The 16,359-nt window shown below is 46.9% G+C and overlaps 10 non-coding genes and 1 pseudogene across 10 annotated transcripts; all 11 read left to right on the top strand.

Annotated features, from left to right (window-relative positions):
- Positions 1-1,117: 1,117 nt before the first annotated feature.
- Positions 1,118-1,308, top strand: LOC142272491 (U2 spliceosomal RNA). Its single transcript, XR_012737356.1, has one exon. It is a non-coding gene; the product is annotated as a U2 spliceosomal RNA (small nuclear RNA).
- Positions 1,309-2,695: 1,387 nt separating this feature from the next.
- Positions 2,696-2,886, top strand: LOC142272492 (U2 spliceosomal RNA). Its single transcript, XR_012737357.1, has one exon. It is a non-coding gene; the product is annotated as a U2 spliceosomal RNA (small nuclear RNA).
- A 1,387-nt stretch (positions 2,887-4,273) lies between these two features.
- LOC142272493 (U2 spliceosomal RNA) lies at positions 4,274-4,464 on the top strand. Its single transcript, XR_012737358.1, has one exon. It is a non-coding gene; the product is annotated as a U2 spliceosomal RNA (small nuclear RNA).
- Positions 4,465-5,851: 1,387 nt separating this feature from the next.
- On the top strand, positions 5,852-6,042 carry LOC142272496 (U2 spliceosomal RNA). Its single transcript, XR_012737360.1, has one exon. It is a non-coding gene; the product is annotated as a U2 spliceosomal RNA (small nuclear RNA).
- A 1,387-nt stretch (positions 6,043-7,429) lies between these two features.
- On the top strand, positions 7,430-7,620 carry LOC142272497 (U2 spliceosomal RNA). Its single transcript, XR_012737361.1, has one exon. It is a non-coding gene; the product is annotated as a U2 spliceosomal RNA (small nuclear RNA).
- A 1,387-nt stretch (positions 7,621-9,007) lies between these two features.
- Positions 9,008-9,198, top strand: LOC142272498 (U2 spliceosomal RNA). The gene has a single exon (XR_012737362.1). It is a non-coding gene; the product is annotated as a U2 spliceosomal RNA (small nuclear RNA).
- A 1,387-nt stretch (positions 9,199-10,585) lies between these two features.
- On the top strand, positions 10,586-10,727 carry LOC142272511 (U2 spliceosomal RNA; annotated as a pseudogene).
- Positions 10,728-11,425: 698 nt separating this feature from the next.
- Positions 11,426-11,621, top strand: LOC142272508 (U2 spliceosomal RNA). Its single transcript, XR_012737370.1, has one exon. It is a non-coding gene; the product is annotated as a U2 spliceosomal RNA (small nuclear RNA).
- A 1,389-nt stretch (positions 11,622-13,010) lies between these two features.
- Positions 13,011-13,201, top strand: LOC142272499 (U2 spliceosomal RNA). The gene has a single exon (XR_012737363.1). It is a non-coding gene; the product is annotated as a U2 spliceosomal RNA (small nuclear RNA).
- A 1,385-nt stretch (positions 13,202-14,586) lies between these two features.
- LOC142272500 (U2 spliceosomal RNA) lies at positions 14,587-14,777 on the top strand. The gene has a single exon (XR_012737364.1). It is a non-coding gene; the product is annotated as a U2 spliceosomal RNA (small nuclear RNA).
- A 1,387-nt stretch (positions 14,778-16,164) lies between these two features.
- LOC142272502 (U2 spliceosomal RNA) lies at positions 16,165-16,354 on the top strand. Its single transcript, XR_012737366.1, has one exon. It is a non-coding gene; the product is annotated as a U2 spliceosomal RNA (small nuclear RNA).
- Positions 16,355-16,359: the final 5 nt, after the last annotated feature.

The raw sequence follows: 16,359 nt of genomic DNA on the forward strand, positions 1-16,359 counted from the left end.
GATCCCTTTTGGACAAAGTGGATTCACCTGCTGCTGCAGTGACCACAGGTGTGATAACATCTAGAATTGGCATCTGGTGCGATCTCTCCGCTTCCACTCCAAAGAAAGTTACCTGTTTATTCCTATCATGCATTGGTTTTTGGGGTTTTCTTTGAGTAATGATGATCTCTTTAGTAGTCTGTTGGCGCCCTCTCCTGGAGGAATAGTTTGCTTGCTCTTGGACATTCTAAAAGAGAGGTCATGATAGACATTGAGCTTCTGAGCTCAATTGGGGACAGTCATGGGTGATGAATGTTTGCAACCTACTGCGAAGCCTCATACCGCAATATAAGGAACGTCAAATACTAAGAAAGGGCGGCCTATGAAAGAATTACTACTTTCAATAAGTACACTTAAACGGCTAATTGGGAATAGAAAAACTGTAAAAAGCCCTCTGAGAAAGCCCCCCTCTAACCTTTGATAGTAAGCTTTTCTGTAGTCTGCCTGTTGATGTATTTTCCGTTTGAACTGTGCACAACATGAAGAGACGGAACACTGGCGGCTTGTCACAATGCCCCCCGATGACATCACAATAGCGCTGCTGCCTAGAAAACAAGCTGCGCAGAAGAAGTTGTTCTTTGGGTGGGAGGGTGGGCTAGTGGAAGGAGGGGGCAATCTCTTTTTTTCCCGGGTGGTAGGGGGATGACAGGAGAAGGGAAGCGGGTGGTGAGAAAGGTACAGAGGGCAGGGTTTGGGGGCTGGGAAGGAAAGGGAAAAGATTAGGGTTTGGGGATGATGAAAGGGCTTTCTACGGGTAAGGATGGCAAAGGGTGGCAGTGACGGAAAGTCAGGCAACCTGTCCTGTCCGTCTTTTTGTATCGTGAATTGGAAAGACTGCAAGGGGGAGGGGAGTTGCTTGCGCCCTAAAGGAGGAGTTATTCAGATTCATTGCAGTGGGCGGCGGCTGCAAAACGCACCATTCTTCTTGTTTTGGCTCTGCAAAGCAGCCTTTTCAAGGGTTGGCTTGGGTGACAAAATGTCTTGTGTAGGCGTGGGTTTGTCTCCCTCTCGCTCTCTCTCCCTAAGATGTGTCCGGCATAGGCCAGGGTGCCACTCGAGGCCCAAACCAATTCTGGTTATCGCTTCTCGGCCTTTTGGCTAAGATCAAGTGTAGTATCTGTTCTTATCAGTTTAATATCTGATACGTCCCCTATCTGGGGACCATATATTAAATGGATTTTTAGAACAGGGAGATGGAAAAAGAGCTTGCTCTGTCCACTCCACGCATTGACCTGGTATTGCAGTACCTCCAGGAACGGTGCACCCCTTCTTAACCCAGTTTCCAAAAGCAGAACTCAATTCACCTGATTCATATTAGCCCGATTTAATGAATTGGAAGAAAGCATACGTCTTCATATGCACCTCAATTTGGCCCATTCACTTTTCACACTTCCTCCTTTTGTTTTTTATCTTTCACACTTTTGACTTTCTTTATTCATCCAAATAGCAAACTCATCACCACTCAACCTGACCAACTCGGCTATGTCCCCGTGCTGCAGTTCTCTGTCTTATCTAGATCATTTGCAATTGAATGGAATAGATCCCTTTTGGACAAAGTGGATTCACCTGCTGCTGCAGTGACCACAGGTGTGATAACATCTAGAATTGGCATCTGGTGCGATCTCTCCGCTTCCACTCCAAAGAAAGTTACCTGTTTATTCCTATCATGCATTGGTTTTTGGGGTTTTCTTTGAGTAATGATGATCTCTTTAGTAGTCTGTTGGCGCCCTCTCCTGGAGGAATAATTTGCTTGCTCTTGGACATTCTAAAAGAGAGGTCATGATAGACATTGAGCTTCTGAGCTCAATTGGGGACAGTCATGGGTGATGAATGTTTGCAACCTACTGCGAAGCCTCATACCGCAATATAAGGAACGTCAAATACTAAGAAAGGGCGGCCTATGAAAGAATTACTACTTTCAATAAGTACACTTAAACGGCTAATTGGGAATAGAAAAACTGTAAAAAGCCCTCTGAGAAAGCCCCCCTCTAACCTTTGATAGTAAGCTTTTCTGTAGTCTGCCTGTTGATGTATTTTCCGTTTGAACTGTGCACAACATGAAGAGACGGAACACTGGCGGCTTGTCACAATGCCCCCCGATGACATCACAATAGCGCTGCTGCCTAGAAAACAAGCTGCGCAGAAGAAGTTGTTCTTTGGGTGGGAGGGTGGGCTAGTGGAAGGAGGGGGCAATCTCTTTTTTTCCCGGGTGGTAGGGGGATGACAGGAGAAGGGAAGCGGGTGGTGAGAAAGGTACAGAGGGCAGGGTTTGGGGGCTGGGAAGGAAAGGGAAAAGATTAGGGTTTGGGGATGATGAAAGGGCTTTCTACGGGTAAGGATGGCAAAGGGTGGCAGTGACGGAAAGTCAGGCAACCTGTCCTGTCCGTCTTTTTGTATCGTGAATTGGAAAGACTGCAAGGGGGAGGGGAGTTGCTTGCGCCCTAAAGGAGGAGTTATTCAGATTCATTGCAGTGGGCGGCGGCTGCAAAACGCACCATTCTTCTTGTTTTGGCTCTGCAAAGCAGCCTTTTCAAGGGTTGGCTTGGGTGACAAAATGTCTTGTGTAGGCGTGGGTTTGTCTCCCTCTCGCTCTCTCTCCCTAAGATGTGTCCGGCATAGGCCAGGGTGCCACTCGAGGCCCAAACCAATTCTGGTTATCGCTTCTCGGCCTTTTGGCTAAGATCAAGTGTAGTATCTGTTCTTATCAGTTTAATATCTGATACGTCCCCTATCTGGGGACCATATATTAAATGGATTTTTAGAACAGGGAGATGGAAAAAGAGCTTGCTCTGTCCACTCCACGCATTGACCTGGTATTGCAGTACCTCCAGGAACGGTGCACCCCTTCTTAACCCAGTTTCCAAAAGCAGAACTCAATTCACCTGATTCATATTAGCCCGATTTAATGAATTGGAAGAAAGCATACGTCTTCATATGCACCTCAATTTGGCCCATTCACTTTTCACACTTCCTCCTTTTGTTTTTTATCTTTCACACTTTTGACTTTCTTTATTCATCCAAATAGCAAACTCATCACCACTCAACCTGACCAACTCGGCTATGTCCCCGTGCTGCAGTTCTCTGTCTTATCTAGATCATTTGCAATTGAATGGAATAGATCCCTTTTGGACAAAGTGGATTCACCTGCTGCTGCAGTGACCACAGGTGTGATAACATCTAGAATTGGCATCTGGTGCGATCTCTCCGCTTCCACTCCAAAGAAAGTTACCTGTTTATTCCTATCATGCATTGGTTTTTGGGGTTTTCTTTGAGTAATGATGATCTCTTTAGTAGTCTGTTGGCGCCCTCTCCTGGAGGAATAGTTTGCTTGCTCTTGGACATTCTAAAAGAGAGGTCATGATAGACATTGAGCTTCTGAGCTCAATTGGGGACAGTCATGGGTGATGAATGTTTGCAACCTACTGCGAAGCCTCATACCGCAATATAAGGAACGTCAAATACTAAGAAAGGGCGGCCTATGAAAGAATTACTACTTTCAATAAGTACACTTAAACGGCTAATTGGGAATAGAAAAACTGTAAAAAGCCCTCTGAGAAAGCCCCCCTCTAACCTTTGATAGTAAGCTTTTCTGTAGTCTGCCTGTTGATGTATTTTCCGTTTGAACTGTGCACAACATGAAGAGACGGAACACTGGCGGCTTGTCACAATGCCCCCCGATGACATCACAATAGCGCTGCTGCCTAGAAAACAAGCTGCGCAGAAGAAGTTGTTCTTTGGGTGGGAGGGTGGGCTAGTGGAAGGAGGGGGCAATCTCTTTTTTTCCCGGGTGGTAGGGGGATGACAGGAGAAGGGAAGCGGGTGGTGAGAAAGGTACAGAGGGCAGGGTTTGGGGGCTGGGAAGGAAAGGGAAAAGATTAGGGTTTGGGGATGATGAAAGGGCTTTCTACGGGTAAGGATGGCAAAGGGTGGCAGTGACGGAAAGTCAGGCAACCTGTCCTGTCCGTCTTTTTGTATCGTGAATTGGAAAGACTGCAAGGGGGAGGGGAGTTGCTTGCGCCCTAAAGGAGGAGTTATTCAGATTCATTGCAGTGGGCGGCGGCTGCAAAACGCACCATTCTTCTTGTTTTGGCTCTGCAAAGCAGCCTTTTCAAGGGTTGGCTTGGGTGACAAAATGTCTTGTGTAGGCGTGGGTTTGTCTCCCTCTCGCTCTCTCTCCCTAAGATGTGTCCGGCATAGGCCAGGGTGCCACTCGAGGCCCAAACCAATTCTGGTTATCGCTTCTCGGCCTTTTGGCTAAGATCAAGTGTAGTATCTGTTCTTATCAGTTTAATATCTGATACGTCCCCTATCTGGGGACCATATATTAAATGGATTTTTAGAACAGGGAGATGGAAAAAGAGCTTGCTCTGTCCACTCCACGCATTGACCTGGTATTGCAGTACCTCCAGGAACGGTGCACCCCTTCTTAACCCAGTTTCCAAAAGCAGAACTCAATTCACCTGATTCATATTAGCCCGATTTAATGAATTGGAAGAAAGCATACGTCTTCATATGCACCTCAATTTGGCCCATTCACTTTTCACACTTCCTCCTTTTGTTTTTTATCTTTCACACTTTTGACTTTCTTTATTCATCCAAATAGCAAACTCATCACCACTCAACCTGACCAACTCGGCTATGTCCCCGTGCTGCAGTTCTCTGTCTTATCTAGATCATTTGCAATTGAATGGAATAGATCCCTTTTGGACAAAGTGGATTCACCTGCTGCTGCAGTGACCACAGGTGTGATAACATCTAGAATTGGCATCTGGTGCGATCTCTCCGCTTCCACTCCAAAGAAAGTTACCTGTTTATTCCTATCATGCATTGGTTTTTGGGGTTTTCTTTGAGTAATGATGATCTCTTTAGTAGTCTGTTGGCGCCCTCTCCTGGAGGAATAGTTTGCTTGCTCTTGGACATTCTAAAAGAGAGGTCATGATAGACATTGAGCTTCTGAGCTCAATTGGGGACAGTCATGGGTGATGAATGTTTGCAACCTACTGCGAAGCCTCATACCGCAATATAAGGAACGTCAAATACTAAGAAAGGGCGGCCTATGAAAGAATTACTACTTTCAATAAGTACACTTAAACGGCTAATTGGGAATAGAAAAACTGTAAAAAGCCCTCTGAGAAAGCCCCCCTCTAACCTTTGATAGTAAGCTTTTCTGTAGTCTGCCTGTTGATGTATTTTCCGTTTGAACTGTGCACAACATGAAGAGACGGAACACTGGCGGCTTGTCACAATGCCCCCCGATGACATCACAATAGCGCTGCTGCCTAGAAAACAAGCTGCGCAGAAGAAGTTGTTCTTTGGGTGGGAGGGTGGGCTAGTGGAAGGAGGGGGCAATCTCTTTTTTTCCCGGGTGGTAGGGGGATGACAGGAGAAGGGAAGCGGGTGGTGAGAAAGGTACAGAGGGCAGGGTTTGGGGGCTGGGAAGGAAAGGGAAAAGATTAGGGTTTGGGGATGATGAAAGGGCTTTCTACGGGTAAGGATGGCAAAGGGTGGCAGTGACGGAAAGTCAGGCAACCTGTCCTGTCCGTCTTTTTGTATCGTGAATTGGAAAGACTGCAAGGGGGAGGGGAGTTGCTTGCGCCCTAAAGGAGGAGTTATTCAGATTCATTGCAGTGGGCGGCGGCTGCAAAACGCACCATTCTTCTTGTTTTGGCTCTGCAAAGCAGCCTTTTCAAGGGTTGGCTTGGGTGACAAAATGTCTTGTGTAGGCGTGGGTTTGTCTCCCTCTCGCTCTCTCTCCCTAAGATGTGTCCGGCATAGGCCAGGGTGCCACTCGAGGCCCAAACCAATTCTGGTTATCGCTTCTCGGCCTTTTGGCTAAGATCAAGTGTAGTATCTGTTCTTATCAGTTTAATATCTGATACGTCCCCTATCTGGGGACCATATATTAAATGGATTTTTAGAACAGGGAGATGGAAAAAGAGCTTGCTCTGTCCACTCCACGCATTGACCTGGTATTGCAGTACCTCCAGGAACGGTGCACCCCTTCTTAACCCAGTTTCCAAAAGCAGAACTCAATTCACCTGATTCATATTAGCCCGATTTAATGAATTGGAAGAAAGCATACGTCTTCATATGCACCTCAATTTGGCCCATTCACTTTTCACACTTCCTCCTTTTGTTTTTTATCTTTCACACTTTTGACTTTCTTTATTCATCCAAATAGCAAACTCATCACCACTCAACCTGACCAACTCGGCTATGTCCCCGTGCTGCAGTTCTCTGTCTTATCTAGATCATTTGCAATTGAATGGAATAGATCCCTTTTGGACAAAGTGGATTCACCTGCTGCTGCAGTGACCACAGGTGTGATAACATCTAGAATTGGCATCTGGTGCGATCTCTCCGCTTCCACTCCAAAGAAAGTTACCTGTTTATTCCTATCATGCATTGGTTTTTGGGGTTTTCTTTGAGTAATGATGATCTCTTTAGTAGTCTGTTGGCGCCCTCTCCTGGAGGAATAGTTTGCTTGCTCTTGGACATTCTAAAAGAGAGGTCATGATAGACATTGAGCTTCTGAGCTCAATTGGGGACAGTCATGGGTGATGAATGTTTGCAACCTACTGCGAAGCCTCATACCGCAATATAAGGAACGTCAAATACTAAGAAAGGGCGGCCTATGAAAGAATTACTACTTTCAATAAGTACACTTAAACGGCTAATTGGGAATAGAAAAACTGTAAAAAGCCCTCTGAGAAAGCCCCCCTCTAACCTTTGATAGTAAGCTTTTCTGTAGTCTGCCTGTTGATGTATTTTCCGTTTGAACTGTGCACAACATGAAGAGACGGAACACTGGCGGCTTGTCACAATGCCCCCCGATGACATCACAATAGCGCTGCTGCCTAGAAAACAAGCTGCGCAGAAGAAGTTGTTCTTTGGGTGGGAGGGTGGGCTAGTGGAAGGAGGGGGCAATCTCTTTTTTTCCCGGGTGGTAGGGGGATGACAGGAGAAGGGAAGCGGGTGGTGAGAAAGGTACAGAGGGCAGGGTTTGGGGGCTGGGAAGGAAAGGGAAAAGATTAGGGTTTGGGGATGATGAAAGGGCTTTCTACGGGTAAGGATGGCAAAGGGTGGCAGTGACGGAAAGTCAGGCAACCTGTCCTGTCCGTCTTTTTGTATCGTGAATTGGAAAGACTGCAAGGGGGAGGGGAGTTGCTTGCGCCCTAAAGGAGGAGTTATTCAGATTCATTGCAGTGGGCGGCGGCTGCAAAACGCACCATTCTTCTTGTTTTGGCTCTGCAAAGCAGCCTTTTCAAGGGTTGGCTTGGGTGACAAAATGTCTTGTGTAGGCGTGGGTTTGTCTCCCTCTCGCTCTCTCTCCCTAAGATGTGTCCGGCATAGGCCAGGGTGCCACTCGAGGCCCAAACCAATTCTGGTTATCGCTTCTCGGCCTTTTGGCTAAGATCAAGTGTAGTATCTGTTCTTATCAGTTTAATATCTGATACGTCCCCTATCTGGGGACCATATATTAAATGGATTTTTAGAACAGGGAGATGGAAAAAGAGCTTGCTCTGTCCACTCCACGCATTGACCTGGTATTGCAGTACCTCCAGGAACGGTGCACCCCTTCTTAACCCAGTTTCCAAAAGCAGAACTCAATTCACCTGATTCATATTAGCCCGATTTAATGAATTGGAAGAAAGCATACGTCTTCATATGCACCTCAATTTGGCCCATTCACTTTTCACACTTCCTCCTTTTGTTTTTTATCTTTCACACTTTTGACTTTCTTTATTCATCCAAATAGCAAACTCATCACCACTCAACCTGACCAACTCGGCTATGTCCCCGTGCTGCAGTTCTCTGTCTTATCTAGATCATTTGCAATTGAATGGAATAGATCCCTTTTGGACAAAGTGGATTCACCTGCTGCTGCAGTGACCACAGGTGTGATAACATCTAGAATTGGCATCTGGTGCGATCTCTCCGCTTCCACTCCAAAGAAAGTTACCTGTTTATTCCTATCATGCATTGGTTTTTGGGGTTTTCTTTGAGTAATGATGATCTCTTTAGTAGTCTGTTGGCGCCCTCTCCTGGAGGAATAGTTTGCTTGCTCTTGGACATTCTAAAAGAGAGGTCATGATAGACATTGAGCTTCTGAGCTCAATTGGGGACAGTCATGGGTGATGAATGTTTGCAACCTACTGCGAAGCCTCATACCGCAATATAAGGAACGTCAAATACTAAGAAAGGGCGGCCTATGAAAGAATTACTACTTTCAATAAGTACACTTAAACGGCTAATTGGGAATAGAAAAACTGTAAAAAGCCCTCTGAGAAAGCCCCCCTCTAACCTTTGATAGTAAGCTTTTCTGTAGTCTGCCTGTTGATGTATTTTCCGTTTGAACTGTGCACAACATGAAGAGACGGAACACTGGCGGCTTGTCACAATGCCCCCCGATGACATCACAATAGCGCTGCTGCCTAGAAAACAAGCTGCGCAGAAGAAGTTGTTCTTTGGGTGGGAGGGTGGGCTAGTGGAAGGAGGGGGCAATCTCTTTTTTTCCCGGGTGGTAGGGGGATGACAGGAGAAGGGAAGCGGGTGGTGAGAAAGGTACAGAGGGCAGGGTTTGGGGGCTGGGAAGGAAAGGGAAAAGATTAGGGTTTGGGGATGATGAAAGGGCTTTCTACGGGTAAGGATGGCAAAGGGTGGCAGTGACGGAAAGTCAGGCAACCTGTCCTGTCCGTCTTTTTGTATCGTGAATTGGAAAGACTGCAAGGGGGAGGGGAGTTGCTTGCGCCCTAAAGGAGGAGTTATTCAGATTCATTGCAGTGGGCGGCGGCTGCAAAACGCACCATTCTTCTTGTTTTGGCTCTGCAAAGCAGCCTTTTCAAGGGTTGGCTTGGGTGACAAAATGTCTTGTGTAGGCGTGGGTTTGTCTCCCTCTCGCTCTCTCTCCCTAAGATGTGTCCGGCATAGGCCAGGGTGCCACTCGAGGCCCAAACCAATTCTGGTTATCGCTTCTCGGCCTTTTGGCTAAGATCAAGTGTAGTATCTGTTCTTATCAGTTTAATATCTGATACGTCCCCTATCTGGGGACCATATATTAAATGGATTTTTAGAACAGGGAGATGGAAAAAGAGCTTGCTCTGTCCACTCCACGCATTGACCTGGTATTGCAGTACCTCCAGGAACGGTGCACCCCTTCTTAACCCAGTTTCCAAAAGCAGAACTCAATTCACCTGATTCATATTAGCCCGATTTAATGAATTGGAAGAAAGCATACGTCTTCATATGCACCTCAATTTGGCCCATTCACTTTTCACACTTCCTCCTTTTGTTTTTTATCTTTCACACTTTTGACTTTCTTTATTCATCCAAATAGCAAACTCATCACCACTCAACCTGACCAACTCGGCTATGTCCCCGTGCTGCAGTTCTCTGTCTTATCTAGATCATTTGCAATTGAATGGAATAGATCCCTTTTGGACAAAGTGGATTCACCTGCTGCTGCAGTGACCACAGGTGTGATAACATCTAGAATTGGCATCTGGTGCGATCTCTCCGCTTCCACTCCAAAGAAAGTTACCTGTTTATTCCTATCATGCATTGGTTTTTGGGGTTTTCTTTGAGTAATGATGATCTCTTTAGTAGTCTGTTGGCGCCCTCTCCTGGAGGAATAGTTTGCTTGCTCTTGGACATTCTAAAAGAGAGGTCATGATAGACATTGAGCTTCTGAGCTCAATTGGGGACAGTCATGGGTGATGAATGTTTGCAACCTACTGCGAAGCCTCATACCGCAATATAAGGAACGTCAAATACTAAGAAAGGGCGGCCTATGAAAGAATTACTACTTTCAATAAGTACACTTAAACGGCTAATTGGGAATAGAAAAACTGTAAAAAGCCCTCTGAGAAAGCCCCCCTCTAACCTTTGATAGTAAGCTTTTCTGTAGTCTGCCTGTTGATGTATTTTCCGTTTGAACTGTGCACAACATGAAGAGACGGAACACTGGCGGCTTGTCACAATGCCCCCCGATGACATCACAATAGCGCTGCTGCCTAGAAAACAAGCTGCGCAGAAGAAGTTGTTCTTTGGGTGGGAGGGTGGGCTAGTGGAAGGAGGGGGCAATCTCTTTTTTTCCCGGGTGGTAGGGGGATGACAGGAGAAGGGAAGCGGGTGGTGAGAAAGGTACAGAGGGCAGGGTTTGGGGGCTGGGAAGGAAAGGGAAAAGATTAGGGTTTGGGGATGATGAAAGGGCTTTCTACGGGTAAGGATGGCAAAGGGTGGCAGTGACGGAAAGTCAGGCAACCTGTCCTGTCCGTCTTTTTGTATCGTGAATTGGAAAGACTGCAAGGGGGAGGGGAGTTGCTTGCGCCCTAAAGGAGGAGTTATTCAGATTCATTGCAGTGGGCGGCGGCTGCAAAACGCACCATTCTTCTTGTTTTGGCTCTGCAAAGCAGCCTTTTCAAGGGTTGGCTTGGGTGACAAAATGTCTTGTGTAGGCGTGGGTTTGTCTCCCTCTCGCTCTCTCTCCCTAAGATGTGTCCGGCATAGGCCAGGGTGCCACTCGAGGCCCAAACCAATTCTGGTTATCGCTTCTCGGCCTTTTGGCTAAGATCAAGTGTAGTATCGTTCGAAAAGGTGGTTTAAGGCTCCGGCCACCTTAGTACAATGATGCAATGCACACTGGAAGGTTGCGCTTGTTAGTACTTTGGGAGGATAGTATATCCATCTAGAGGAAACCATGGCCCTACCAGGATCGAGGCTATTAGACTGAGTAAGTGTGGGGGTTATGGTGCAATGTGCCCCAGGAATGGACACCCTGGAGGGAGTCTGAACTTGCTAGGTTGGGACCCTGGTAAGCCTCAGACTCTGTCGCACGCCGCGCCTTGCCTATTCATACTTTCCAAGCATATTGCCCTATCCCGGCCTTCTGGCTAAGAAGGGAAATTTTTATAATCCCGGTCGGAGGTCCGGTCAGCTTTGGGCTGAGAAACCAACACCCGGTTGGAGGTCCGGGTCAGCTTTGGCTGAGAAACCAACACCCGGTTGGAGGTCCGGTTAGCCTTGGGCTGAGAAACCAACACCCGGTTGGAGGTCCGGTCAGCCTTGGGCTGAGAAACCAACACCCGGTTGGAGGTCCGGTCAGCCTTGGGCTGAGAAACCAACACCGGTTGACGGTCCGGGCAGTCTCGGCTGCGAAACCAACGACTAGTAGCTCCCTACTCCACTTGGGTAAGATGCCTCGGTGGACGCTGGGAGCAACAACAAGGCTCAACCAGGCTTCGGCTTGGGGGGAGCACCGAAGATCCCTGACCCTCGCTGTGGCCTTCTGGCTCGGAGGGACGGGGTTGATTTTTGGGGATCCTCTTCTCACGGAGGGGTCCACACGAATCCTAGCCTTTGCACTGTTTTTGGTGTGACTTCGGTCATGCATTTTTGCGGTGCTTTGGAAAGCTTCATTAAATCAAAAATCTGTTCTTATCAGTTTAATATCTGATACGTCCCCTATCTGGGGACCATATATTAAATGGATTTTTAGAACAGGGAGATGGAAAAAGAGCTTGCTCTGTCCACTCCACGCATTGACCTGGTATTGCAGTACCTCCAGGAACGGTGCACCCCTTCTTAACCCAGTTTCCAAAAGCAGAACTCAATTCACCTGATTCATATTAGCCCGATTTAATGAATTGGAAGAAAGCATACGTCTTCATATGCACCTCAATTTGGCCCATTCACTTTTCACACTTCCTCCTTTTGTTTTTTATCTTTCACACTTTTGACTTTCTTTATTCATCCAAATAGCAAACTCATCACCACTCAACCTGACCAACTCGGCTATGTCCCCGTGCTGCAGTTCTCTGTCTTATCTAGATCATTTGCAATTGAATGGAATAGATCCCTTTTGGACAAAGTGGATTCACCTGCTGCTGCAGTGACCACAGGTGTGATAACATCTAGAATTGGCATCTGGTGCGATCTCTCCGCTTCCACTCCAAAGAAAGTTACCTGTTTATTCCTATCATGCATTGGTTTTTGGGGTTTTCTTTGAGTAATGATGATCTCTTTAGTAGTCTGTTGGCGCCCTCTCCTGGAGGAATAGTTTGCTTGCTCTTGGACATTCTAAAAGAGAGGTCATGATAGACATTGAGCTTCTGAGCTCAATTGGGGACAGTCATGGGTGATGAATGTTTGCAACCTACTGCGAAGCCTCATACCGCAATATAAGGAACGTCAAATACTAAGAAAGGGCGGCCTATGAAAGAAATTACTACTTTCAATAAGTACACTTAAACGGCTAATTGGGAATAGAAAAACTGTAAAAAGCCCTCTGAGAAAGCCCCCCTCTAACCTTTGATAGTAAGCTTTTCTGTAGTCTGCCTGTTGATGTATTTTCCGTTTGAACTGTGCACAACATGAAGAGACGGAACACTGGCGGCTTGTCACAATGCCCCCCGATGACATCACAATAGCGCTGCTGCCTAGAAAACAAGCTGCGCAGAAGAAGTTGTTCTTTGGGTGGGGAGGGTGGGCTAGTGGAAGGAGGGGGCAATCTCTTTTTTTCCCGGGTGGTAGGGGGATGACAGGAGAAGGGAAGCGGGTGGTGAGAAAGGTACAGAGGGCAGGGTTTGGGGGCTGGGAAGGAAAGGGAAAAGATTAGGGTTTGGGGATGATGAAAGGGCTTTCTACGGGTAAGGATGGCAAAGGGTGGCAGTGACGGAAAGTCAGGCAACCTGTCCTGTCCGTCTTTTTGTATCGTGAATTGGAAAGACTGCAAGGGGGAGGGGAGTTGCTTGCGCCCTAAAGGAGGAGTTATTCAGATTCATTGCAGTGGGCGGCGGCTGCAAAACGCACCATTCTTCTTGTTTTGGCTCTGCAAAGCAGCCTTTTCAAGGGTTGGCTTGGGTGACAAAATGTCTTGTGTAGGCGTGGGTTTGTCTCCCTCTCGCTCTCTCTCCCTAAGATGTGTCCGGCATAGGCCAGGGTGCCACTCGAGGCCCAAACCAATTCTGGTTATCGCTTCTCGGCCTTTTGGCTAAGATCAAGTGTAGTATCTGTTCTTATCAGTTTAATATCTGATACGTCCCCTATCTGGGGACCATATATTAAATGGATTTTTAGAACAGGGAGATGGAAAAAGAGCTTGCTCTGTCCACTCCACGCATTGACCTGGTATTGCAGTACCTCCAGGAACGGTGCACCCCTTCTTAACCCAGTTTCCAAAAGCAGAACTCAATTCACCTGATTCATATTAGCCCGATTTAATGAATTGGAAGAAAGCATACGTCTTCATATGCACCTCAATTTGGCCCATTCACTTTTCACACTTCCTCCTTTTGTTTTTTATCTTTCACACTTTTGACTTTCTTTATTCATCCAAATAGCAAACTCATCACCACTCAACCTGACCAACTCGGCTATGTCCCCGTGCTGCAGTTCTCTGTCTTATCTAGATCATTTGCAATTGAATGGAATAGATCCCTTTTGGACAAAGTGGATTCACCTGCTGCTGCAGTGACCACAGGTGTGATAACATCTAGAATTGGCATCTGGTGCGATCTCTCCGCTTCCACTCCAAAGAAAGTTACCTGTTTATTCCTATCATGCATTGGTTTTTTGGGGTTTTCTTTGAGTAATGATGATCTCTTTAGTAGTCTGTTGGCGCCCTCTCCTGGAGGAATAGTTTGCTTGCTCTTGGACATTCTAAAAGAGAGGTCATGATAGACATTGAGCTTCTGAGCTCAATTGGGGACAGTCATGGGTGATGAATGTTTGCAACCTACTGCGAAGCCTCATACCGCAATATAAGGAACGTCAAATACTAAGAAAGGGCGGCCTATGAAAGAATTACTACTTTCAATAAGTACACTTAAACGGCTAATTGGGAATAGAAAAACTGTAAAAAGCCCTCTGAGAAAGCCCCCTCTAACCTTTGATAGTAAGCTTTTCTGTAGTCTGCCTGTTGATGTATTTTCCGTTTGAACTGTGCACAACATGAAGAGACGGAACACTGGCGGCTTGTCACAATGCCCCCCGATGACATCACAATAGCGCTGCTGCCTAGAAAACAAGCTGCGCAGAAGAAGTTGTTCTTTGGGTGGGAGGGTGGGCTAGTGGAAGGAGGGGGCAATCTCTTTTTTTCCCGGGTGGTAGGGGGATGACAGGAGAAGGGAAGCGGGTGGTGAGAAAGGTACAGAGGGCAGGGTTTGGGGGCTGGGAAGGAAAGGGAAAAGATTAGGGTTTGGGGATGATGAAAGGGCTTTCTACGGGTAAGGATGGCAAAGGGTGGCAGTGACGGAAAGTCAGGCAACCTGTCCTGTCCGTCTTTTTGTATCGTGAATTGGAAAGACTGCAAGGGGGAGGGGAGTTGCTTGCGCCCTAAAGGAGGAGTTATTCAGATTCATTGCAGTGGGCGGCGGCTGCAAAACGCACCATTCTTCTTGTTTTGGCTCTGCAAAGCAGCCTTTTCAAGGGTTGCTTGGGTGACAAAATGTCTTGTGTAGGCGTGGTTTGTCTCCCTCTCGCTCTCTCTCCCTAAGATGTGTCCGGCATAGGCCAGGGTGCCACTCGAGGCCCAAACCAATTCTGGTTATCGCTTCTCGGCCTTTTGGCTAAGATCAAGTGTAGTATCTGTTCTTATCAGTTTAATATCTGATACGTCCCCTATCTGGGGACCATATATTAAATGGATTTTTAGAACAGGGAGATGGAAAAAGAGCTTGCTCTGTCCACTCCACGCATTGACCTGGTATTGCAGTACCTCCAGGAACGGTGCACCCCTTCTTAACCCAGTTTCCAAAAGCAGAACTCAATTCACCTGATTCATATTAGCCCGATTTAATGAATTGGAAGAAAGCATACGTCTTCATATGCACCTCAATTTGGCCCATTCACTTTTCACACTTCCTCCTTTTGTTTTTTATCTTTCACACTTTTGACTTTCTTTATTCATCCAAATAGCAAACTCATCACCACTCAACCTGACCAACTCGGCTATGTCCCCGTGCTGCAGTTCTCTGTCTTATCTAGATCATTTGCAATTGAATGGAATAGATCCCTTTTGGACAAAGTGGATTCACCTGCTGCTGCAGTGACCACAGGTGTGATAACATCTAGAATTGGCATCTGGTGCGATCTCTCCGCTTCCACTCCAAAGAAAGTTACCTGTTTATTCCTATCATGCATTGGTTTTTGGGGTTTTCTTTGAGTAATGATGATCTCTTTAGTAGTCTGTTGGCGCCCTCTCCTGGAGGAATAGTTTGCTTGCTCTTGGACATTCTAAAAGAGAGGTCATGATAGACATTGAGCTTCTGAGCTCAATTGGGGACAGTCATGGGTGATGAATGTTTGCAACCTACTGCGAAGCCTCATACCGCAATATAAGGAACGTCAAATACTAAGAAAGGGCGGCCTATGAAAGAATTACTACTTTCAATAAGTACACTTAAACGGCTAATTGGGAATAGAAAAACTGTAAAAAGCCCTCTGAGAAAGCCCCCCTCTAACCTTTGATAGTAAGCTTTTCTGTAGTCTGCCTGTTGATGTATTTTCCGTTTGAACTGTGCACAACATGAAGAGACGGAACACTGGCGGCTTGTCACAATGCCCCCCGATGACATCACAATAGCGCTGCTGCCTAGAAAACAAGCTGCGCAGAAGAAGTTGTTCTTTGGGTGGGAGGGTGGGCTAGTGGAAGGAGGGGGCAATCTCTTTTTTTCCCGGGTGGTAGGGGGATGACAGGAGAAGGGAAGCGGGTGGTGAGAAAGGTACAGAGGGCAGGGTTTGGGGGCTGGGAAGGAAAGGGAAAAGATTAGGGTTTGGGGATGATGAAAGGGCTTTCTACGGGTAAGGATGGCAAAGGGTGGCAGTGACGGAAAGTCAGGCAACCTGTCCTGTCCGTCTTTTTGTATCGTGAATTGGAAAGACTGCAAGGGGGAGGGGAGTTGCTTGCGCCCTAAAGGAGGAGTTATTCAGATTCATTGCAGTGGGCGGCGGCTGCAAAACGCACCATTCTTCTTGTTTTGGCTCTGCAAAGCAGCCTTTTCAAGGGTTGGCTTGGGTGACAAAATGTCTTGTGTAGGCGTGGGTTTGTCTCCCTCTCGCTCTCTCTCCCTAAGATGTGTCCGGCATAGGCCAGGGTGCCACTCGAGGCCCAAACCAATTCTGGTTATCGCTTCTCGGCCTTTTGGCTAAGATCAAGTGTAGTATCTGTTCTTATCAGTTTAATATCTGATACGTCCCCTATCTGGGGACCATATATTAAATGGATTTTTAGAACAGGAGATGGAAAAAGAGCTTGCTCTGTCCACTCCACGCATTGACCTGGTATTGCAGTACCTCCAGGAACGGTGCACCCCTTCTTAA

The sequence above is a fragment of the Anomaloglossus baeobatrachus genome, unplaced genomic scaffold (genome assembly GCF_048569485.1).
Source record: "Anomaloglossus baeobatrachus isolate aAnoBae1 unplaced genomic scaffold, aAnoBae1.hap1 Scaffold_3497, whole genome shotgun sequence".
NCBI classification, from domain to species: domain Eukaryota; kingdom Metazoa; phylum Chordata; class Amphibia; order Anura; family Aromobatidae; genus Anomaloglossus; species Anomaloglossus baeobatrachus.